The following is a 9,672-nucleotide window of genomic DNA, read 5'->3' on the forward strand; positions in this document are numbered from 1 at the left end:
CTTGTCTCTCTCTCTCTCTCTCTCGCTCTGCCTTGTGTATCTCTCTCTCTCTCTCTGCCTTGTGTATCTCTCTGTTTGTTTTGTGTCTGTCTTTTTGTCCCTGTGTCTTGTTCTGTCTCTCCCTCTGACATATACTGTCAGGCAGACACACCAGGCTGGGGAGGTTGGGCAGGGGGAAGGAGGGAGAGGGAGTAGGCTGGGAGAGAGGGAAAGGGCGGGGGGGGGGGGATGTGTGGGGAGAGAGACAGAAGGAGCCCTGTGGAAGCTGCTGGCCTGTGAATGCGGGAATGACGCCTGTCCCTTCCCCAGGCTCCGGGAATGCAGCTGGTTGGTTATGGTACACACTCGGACGGTGCAGTTGACAGGAGGAGAGGATCAGGTTACAGTGCCAATGACAGAACTTCCTCACTTTTCATCCCTGTTTCTATCACCGGCTGCGTTTTCGCCCTTGGCGGGCGGGTGACCTGTGTTTAAGGACGTTGTCAGTGTCTTGAGTTTTCTCATTCCCCCTGCAGGAGCATGGGGCGATGGTTTGTGTGTGTGAGACCCTATCCCTCCCTAAGGTTTCCTGCCTGTGACCTGGTGAAGGCTGAACTGTAAGGCCCAGCTGGAGATTATCCTGCACGTTGACACCCATTTTCAATTCTAAACAACATTCCGGCCTGGCAGAATCTGTGCAGGGAGGATAGAAGAAATTTGGAACAGGAGGAGGCCATTCAGCCCCTTCAGACTTCAATGATATCAGTACGTGGCGTCATATCCATTTTCCTGGCCCCCCTCTCCCTCCATAACCCTTGACCCCATCAATCTTAATCCACTTTTAAAAAAAAAATCCTTCATGGAATGAGGGTGTCACTAGCTAGGCCAGCATTTATTGCCCATCCCAGAGGGCAGTTAAGAGTCAACCGCATCACTGTGGGCCTGGAGTCACATAGATTTCCCTAAAGGGGCATTTAGTGAACTGGATGGGCTTTTCCCCTTGCAATTCGTGGTCATTGTTGGACTCTTAATTCCAGATTTTTTTATTGGACTTAAATTTCACCATCTGCTGTAGCAGGATTTGAGCGCAGAACATTATCCGGGTCTCTGGATTACCAGTCCGGCGATGATACCACTAGGCCATCACCTCCCCTTGAATGTCTTCAGTGACCCAGCCTCCTGGGTCAACAGTCTGAGAGAAGGAATTCATCCTTATCTCAAAAGGAGTGCCTTCCTTTTAAATGGTATCCTGTAGTTCCAGCCTCTCCCACACGGGGAGACACCCCCTCAGTATCTACCCCACTGAGCCTCCCTGCAATGTTCCATCAGTCTAGCCCCTTGTTCTTCTAAAGGCCACTGAGTACGGGCCCAATCTGCTCACCAACAGCCCCTTTGTCCTATTAACATTAACAATCTAATATTCGGTTGCTCAGCAGGGATTGTTTAACTCTGTGGAGCACAGCAGGCCAGGCAGCATCAGAGGATCTTTCTAAAGAATGGTTCCCGACCTGAACCGTCAGCTTTCCTGCTCCTCTGATGCTGTGTTATCTCATACCCCGGCATTGGCAGTCCTTGCTATCTCTGTTTAACTCTGTGGGTTAGTCTAATTAAAACTGTGACACACATTATAAGTTGTGAAGCAGTCATCATAACAACCAGTGGATCAATTCAGCATTGTATGCACACAGCACCTTTAAAAGTGAGATAGTAGGGACTGCAGATGCTGGAGAATCTGAGATAACAAGGTGTAGAGCTGGATGAACACAGCAGGCCAAGCAGCATCAGAGGAGCAGGAAGGCTGACGGTTCGGGCCAAGACCCTTCTTCTAGGCCCAAAACGTCAGCCTTCCTGCTCCTCTGATACTACTTGGCCTGCTGTGTCCATCCAGCTCAACACCTTGTTACCTTTAAAGGTGAGCTGTCTTAAAGGCATCAACACCTTTCACCCCTGGAGTCAGGTGAACCACTTTCAGTGCCAGTGTAGCTGGGAGAAACATGAGTGACCCTGCACGCAGGGTATCCTTCTGTGACAAAGAATCCCTACAGTGTGGAAACAGGCCCTTCGGCCCAACAAGTCCACACTGACCCTCAGAGCATCCCACCCAGACCCCTATTACCCACCTAATCTACACATCCCGGAACACTATGGGCAATTTAGCATAGCCAATCCACCCTAACCTGCACATCTTTGGACTGTGGGAGGAAGCCCATGCAGACACAGGGAGAATGTGCAAACTCCACACAGACAGTTGCCTGAGGGTGGAATCAAACCTGGGAAGCCTGTTGCTGTGAGGCAGCAGTGTTAACCATTAAGCCACCGTGCCGCCCTATCACCCCTTTTCTTAAGGAGAGAACCTCATCTTTTCAGCAATGCAACTGTGAGAGGCTGGGGCTATTTTCACTGGAGAGCAGGAGGTTGAGGGGTAACCTTATGGAGATCTATAAAATCATGAGGGGTATAGATAAGGTGAGTGGCAGGTGTCTTTTCCCTAGGGTGGGGGAGTTCACGGCTAGGGGGCATTATTTTAAGGTGAGAGGAGAAAGATTTTAAAAAGAATTTTTTTACACAGAGTGTGGTCCGTGTGTGGAATGAACTTCCAGAGGAAGGCAGGTACAGTTACAGTATTTAAAAGATATTTAGATAAATACATGAATAGGAAATGTTTGGAGGGATATGGGCCAAGCTCAGGCAGGTGGGACTAGTTTAGTTTGGGATTATGGTCAGCATGGACTGGTTTGATTTGATTTATTATTATCACATGTAGCTGAGTACAGTGACAAGCTGTGTTTTGTGTGCAGTACAGGCAAGATCATTCCACACAAAGATCACAGGGAGGTAGAACCGAGAGAGGATTACGAAGTTACAGCTGCAGAGAAGGTGCATAAAAAGCAAGATCAACGTTAGGTTTGAAATTTGAGAGGACTGGTTGGACTGAAAAGGGTCTGTTTCTGTGCCGTATGACTCCCCCCCCCCCCCCCGGTCAGGTGCTCCTCCGTGGCCGTGAATTGCTCCCAACTGCGGTTGTGCGCAAGAGGCGCTATAGCAATGCAGCGATGTCTCGCCTGATGGCCAGGCAGCGCAGAACTGGAATTTGGGACTGATGTTTTGGAAGCGAATTTTAACTGAGAGTCTGTCTGCTGCTTTTCGATAAGAATGATCTACTTTTTTTAAAGAGGAGGCAGAGAATCCTCCTTAACGTCCTGGTTAATATTTATCCTGCAATTAAAGTCATTAAATGTGAGGTGGCTGAAACCAGAAGGCAGATCGTTATCTGAATGGCTGTAAATCGAGAGAGGGGATTGTTCACTGAAACTTGGGTGACCTTGCACACCAGTCTTTGAAAACAAACATTGCAGGGGCATCAGGCAGTGTAGAAGGTAAATGCTGCGTTGGTCTTCATAGCGAGAGGGTTCGAGTACAGGAGCAGGGATGTCTTGCTGCAATTGTACAGGGTCTCAGTGAGACCACACCTGGAGTATTGTGTACAGTTTCAGTCTGCTTATCTGAGCAAGGATGTTCTGGCAATGGAGGGAGTGCAGCGAAGATTTACCTGACTGATTCCTGGGATGGCAGGACTGACACATGAGGAGAGGTTAAGCCACTTTGGATGATATTGCCTGGAATTTATAAGACTGACACGGGGGATTTCACAGAAACCTCTAAAATTCAAACAGGACCAGGCAGGGTAGAAGCAGGAACCGTGTTCCCATTCGTGGGGGGAGTCCAGATCTGGAGGGGGTTGGTCACAGACTAAGGATATGGGGTAGGACTGAGATGAGGAGAAATGTCTTCACCCAGAGAGTGGGGGAGACTGTGGAATTCTCTGCCGCAGAAAGCGGTTGAGGCCAAAACATTGAATGTCTCCAAGAAGGAGTTAGATATAATTCTTTGGGAGAAAGCAGGAACAGGGGATTGAATTGGACGATCAGCCATGATGGTATTGAATGGGGGAGCACGCTCAAAGGGCCGAATGGCCTAATCTTGGGGGTTATGTAGAGACTGAATGGCGCTACATAAATGCAAAGCTTCTTACTTAACATGGTGAGTTGTTGTTGGTGATGTGGAACCTGAAAGGGAGGTGAAAGGAGGTTCTGCAGGAGACTTGAAAGTAGCTCAGTGGTTAGCACTGCTTCCTCACAGCACCAGGGACTAGGGTTCGATTCCACCCTCAGACGACTGTCTGTGTGGAGTTTGCACATTCTCCCTGTTTTCGCTTGGTTTTCCTCCGGGTGCTCCGGTTTCCTCCCACAATCCAAAGATGTGGATTGGCCATGCTAAATTACCCCATAGTGCACAGGGTGGGAAATGTAGGGGCTGGGTCTGGGCAGGATGCTGTTTGGAGGGTCAGTGTAGATTTGATGGGCTGAATGGCCTGCTTCCATATGGTCAGGATTCTAGGGATGAGGATGTACTCAGGTGAAACTTTTGGAGAGAGCGTGGGAATAATTTTGCACAAGTGACCTCCTCCTGCAGAGTAAGGTTACAGCTAATCAAAACGTAGAGATGTTAGAGGCTCTGAAAATGGGCCTAACTGGTTTTTGCTGAAAGCTGAGGTTGCCTACTGGTTGAGCAGAAGCCAATCCACTCATTACAGGAAACTGAGGTTAGACAGAACCCCAGCAGGAGGCCATTCAGCCCCTCGAGGTTCTGTGGGTGTGTGCATGGGGAGTGTGTTTGTGCATGGGAGTGGATATGTATGTGTGGTTGATGGGTGGGGCTGTGTGTGTGCGCATGCGTGGAAGGTGGTGGTTTGTGTCTGTGGGTGGAAGGGAGGGTGATTGGTGTGTGTGTGTGTGGGAGACTGTGTGTGTGCGCGTTTGTTAGTGTCTGTGTGTGTCTGTGTCTGTGTGCATTTGTCTGTGTCTCTGTGTGTGTGTGTCTGTGTGTATGTTTGTCTGTGCCTGTGTGTGTTTGTCTGTGTCTGTGTGTTTGTGTGCGTGTGTTTGTCTGTGTCTGTGTGTGTTTGTCTGTGCCTGTGTCTGTGTGTTTGTCTGTCTGTGTGTGCCTGTGTGTGTGTGTCTGTGTGTGTGTGTGTGTGTGTCTGTCCGTGTGTGTGTGTGTCTGTGTCTGTGTGCATTTGTCTGTCTGTGTGTGTGTGTCTGTGTCTCTGTGTGTGTGTGTGTTTGTCTGTGCCTGTGTGTGTTTGGGTGTCTGTGTGTGTGTTTGTGTCTGTGTGTCTGTCTGTGTTTGTGTCTGTGTGTTTGCCTGTGTGTGTGTGAGTGTATGTCCGTGTGTGTGTGTATGTGTGTCTGTGTGCGTATGTGTGGGAGGGGCGAGATATTCGTGTGTGGGTGGTGGGTGTGTGGAAGGTTGTGGTTTGTGTCTGTGGGTGGGAGGGAGGGAGGGTGCTGTGTGTGTGTGTGTGTGTCTGTGTGTGATGTGTGTGTGTGTGTGTGTGTCTGTGTGTGTGCGTGTGTCTGAGTGTGAGTGTGTGTGTGTGTGTGTGTGTGTGCGGGTGTCTGAGTGTGAGTGTGTGTGTGTGAGTGTGTGTGTGAGTGTGTTTGTGTGTGTCGTTATGGTTTGGGAAGCTGTGCTTACGAACATTTGTGGTCCACTAGTGATTCCACCCCTGTCGAATAGCCATTGCACTTGAATAAAAGCGAAATCCTGGAAACCTGAAACAAACAGTGAGAATGATGGAGAAGCTCAGTGGGTCTGTGTAGAGAAAGAGAGAGAAACAGAGTTAACATCTCCAGTCCAGTGAGACCCTCCTTCAGGACTGGAAGGTGGAGAGTTACACTGCACCCAGAGATAGTGACTGTCACTACACTCAGCGATGGGGCCCTCAGCTCATTTCCTGGCCTGACCTCTCCACTCTGGGCAGCGTCTGTCGTTTCCCACCTTTATAGGAACAGGAAGAGGCTTTTCGGCCCTTCAACCCCATAATGCCAGCCCCTTCCTTTGTGACTGTTTCCCCAGCTCAGTTTAAACAGTTCCCAGCCAATTCTCAACAGCCTCTCGGGGCAGGGACTTCCAGATTCCCTCTCCCTTTCGTGTCAAAAGATGTTGTTTGACGTCACCTGAAACTGCCTCGCTCTTTTTTTAATATGATGCTGGGCTAGTGTAGGCCATTCAGCCCATTTGGGCCTGCTCCACCAATCAGGACAATGAAGGCTGATCTACTTGTGTTTTGAATTCCACATTTCTGCCTATCCCCGACCACCTTTGACCCCCCCCAACCCTGACAAAAATCTAAATTTTCGCCGTCCCTGCTTCCCAACACTTTTTTGGGTATTGTAAGTTCCAAAGTTGCACAGCCCTCCAAGGGAGAGAACAAATTCTCCTCATCCCCTGACCTGAGAGGGTGACCCCAGATTTTAAATCCGTGCCCCCCTGCTTCTGGGCTGACCCTGTGAGCAAACGTCCTTCACACATCCATCTTGTGCAGACCATTCAGGGCCTGATACTCTACAATCAAATCACCCCCTCACTCTTCCAAACTCCAGGGAAAACAAGCCCAGTCTGTCCAACCTTTCCCTGGCAAAAAATCCTTTCCTTCCATCTATCCGTCTGGTAAACCTCTTCTGATCCACTGCCTGTGAAGGACACTAGTGAGGCCACTTTTGAAATACTTGCATACAGTTCTGGTCGCCCTGGTAGAGGAAGGATATTATCAAATTGGAAAGGATTCAGAAAAGATTTACAAGGATGTTGCTGGGAATGGAGGGTTTGAGCTACAGGAGCAGGCTGAATATGCTGGGACTCCTTTATTCATTCACGGGTTGAGGGCATTGCTGGCCAGGCCGCATTTATTGCCCGTTCCTAATTGCCCAGAGGGCAGTTAAGAGTCAACCACATTGCTGTTGGTCTAGAGTCACATGTAGGCCAGGCCAGGTAAGGATGGCAGTTTCCTTCCCTAAAGGGCATTAGTGAACCAGATGGATTTTTCCTGACAATTGACAACAGATTCGTGGTCATCATTAGATTCTTAATCCCAGATATTTATTGAATTCAAATGCCATGGCAGGATTTGAACCCGGGTCCCCGGAACATGTATCTGGGTCTCTGGATTAACAGTCCAGCACTAATACCACTAGGCCATCGCCTCCCCACTGGAGCGTAGGAGCCTGAGGGGTGGCCTTATAGAGGTTTATAAAAATCATGAGGGGCATGGATAGAGTATATAGTCAAGGTCCTTATCCCCCCCAGGGTAGGGGGGTCCAAAACTAGAGGGCGTAGGTTTAAGGTGAGAGGGGAAGGATTTAAAAGGGACCTAAGGGGCAACTTTTTCACAGAGAGGGTGGTGCGTGTGTGGAATGAGCTGCCAGTGGAAGTGGTGGAGGCTGGTACAATTACAACATTTAAAAGGCATCTGGATGGGTACATGAATAGAAAGGGTTTAGAGGGATATGGGCCAAACACAGGCAGTGAGACTGGTTCAGTTTGGACAAGTTGGTCAGCAAGGACAAGTTGGGCCGAAGGGCCTGTTTCCATGCAGTATATGCAGTGTTTGAGATGAGGTCCCTCTAATGCTGTGTATAACCAAAACAAAACATCCTTACTTTTGCATCCAATTTCTCTTGCAATAAAGATGGCATCCCATTAACCTTGTGGATTACATGTTGTACCAACATGCTAATTTCTTGTGGATCATACACAGATCTGCGTTTTGGTAATATTCAGCATTTCCATTCTCTCTGGCAAACTGAAGGACCTCGCAATTTTCCAGATTGTACTCCATCTGCCACTCACTGAATCTACCCACATCCATCTGCATCAAGTCATGCCCAGCTATTCTCAATTCCACACCATCATAACCAGAATGACCATTTCTTCCACATTCTTCCTACTATCGCTGACCATTTCTTCCTCTTGATCCTTTCAAATCATACCCGGAATCACCTTGAATACCACAATTAGATCACTCTTTAATCTTCTAACACTACTCAAGCTTTGTGCAATTTAAACTGTTAATCCTGGGGTTAATTCTGGTGAACCTTTCTCTGTGTTCTACCAAGACCAGGATGGACTTTCTAAGGTGTGTGTATGGCTGTATCTGTGTATGTGTTGGTGGCGGCTGGAGGAGGGGGGAGGTGCAGTTAGTTGGAGTGGAAATGACAGAGATGGAGTCGAACTGGAGTTTATTTCCATTTGAACCAGTACAGACAGAGAGAGCACAAACTGGGCTATTTAGTGATTGACGTTTAGTGAGTGGAGTGGAATTATCGGTGTTCTTTTGTAAAGAGCTGCAATGGATTGAGTTATACTGATGGAGATTTATCTGTCCTGTTCTTGTCTGTATTTTTGGTTTGACCCTATACGTAGGTATAATTGGTCATAACCTACACTAGGCCCTTGATACACTATGGCAACTTTACCTTCCATGGGTTCAAATGGTTAGTGCTTTGGGGCTGAAGCATTGCGAGTTTAATCTGCTAATGCCCTTCTATCACCTGGGAGCCCAATCAACCTCAAATTATACTTCACCTCCACAACACACAGGCCATTCGGCCCACTCGTTCTGTGCTGCAGATTTGGTTCCACTCCCTAACACACCCCCCAACTTCTTCTTCCTCCTCCTCCTCTCGCTACACCAGCGCAACTGTCTGACCCCTCCTGCTTTTAGATATTTTCCTCAATCACCCTGTTCAGAGAAATATTTTGCTACACCCTCTGGAGCAGGTGGGACTTGAACCCAGGTCTCCCAGCTCAGAGGTAGGGACGCTACCACTGTGCCACAGGGTACCCGGCCCCTCCTGTGTTTAAACATGAACTTTAGTGGTCGATCGGCGATACTGGGAGTGTTGTTGTGTCTGACAGGATGTCTATGAACAGTCTCCCCTGAGTTTCCTTCGATTTTATTTCCCTTCGTTATTCTGCAAGATGAGCCTGCTCTTCCCAAGGCCACATTTTCGTCGTTAGATTTCTGGTGTACCCCCTTGATGCCACCGACTCCTCAGACTCTCCGACCCTCGATCTGTCTGTGTTTAGCATTCCCAGCTCGGGGAGGGGATGGGGCTTCAATGCACTCTGTATCTCAATGATGAGACTGAACCTGAGTATCACCAGATCCGGGACAGTCAGATTCCTGTTGGATTACCCCCCTCCAGCTGGATTAGGGTCAACCCTTTGACTGCTAACTCATTGGAAATGATCCTGGCCAGAGTGGAATCTGGCTGTTTTAATTACTGTGTGGTTGAGCTGGGCTGGTTTTCGCTGTGGAATTGCTGGCTATGGAAGTGTTTCCAGGGTTTTCGCTGCAATCAAAATGTGTTCTCCTGGTTTTTAAGGGTATTTTTAATCTTGAATTGCTCAGGTTTGTCACCACCTCCATGTCTTTCTGTCTCTGTCCGTGTGTGTCCTCTCTCTCTCTCTGTCTGCCTCATGCCCTCTCAGTTTATACTCTGTCACCCTCCTCTGTTCCCCGCCCCTCATCCCCTTTCTCCCCTCGCTCCTGTCCCCTCGCCCTCACCCCTGCCCCCCTCCCTCATTCGTGCCTCCTCTCCCCCCATCCCTGGCCCTCTGTCCCCCACCTTCCCTGGCCCCCTGTCGCCCCCTTCCCTCCCTCCTCTGTCCCCACCGTCCCTGCCCCCTCTCCTCCCACCCCCGCCCCCGCCCCCCCCCTCCCCCATCCCTGCCCCCACTCTCCCCCTATCCCTGCCCCTATTCTCCCTTCATCCCTGCCCTCTCCACTTGCCTCTTGCCTCCTCTCCGCACTCCCCCCTCCGTGTCCCCTTTCCCACTTGCCCCCCC

This window comes from Rhincodon typus, chromosome 39 (genome assembly GCF_021869965.1).
Source record: "Rhincodon typus isolate 14 chromosome 39, sRhiTyp1.1, whole genome shotgun sequence".
NCBI classification, from domain to species: Eukaryota; Metazoa; Chordata; class Chondrichthyes; order Orectolobiformes; family Rhincodontidae; genus Rhincodon; species Rhincodon typus.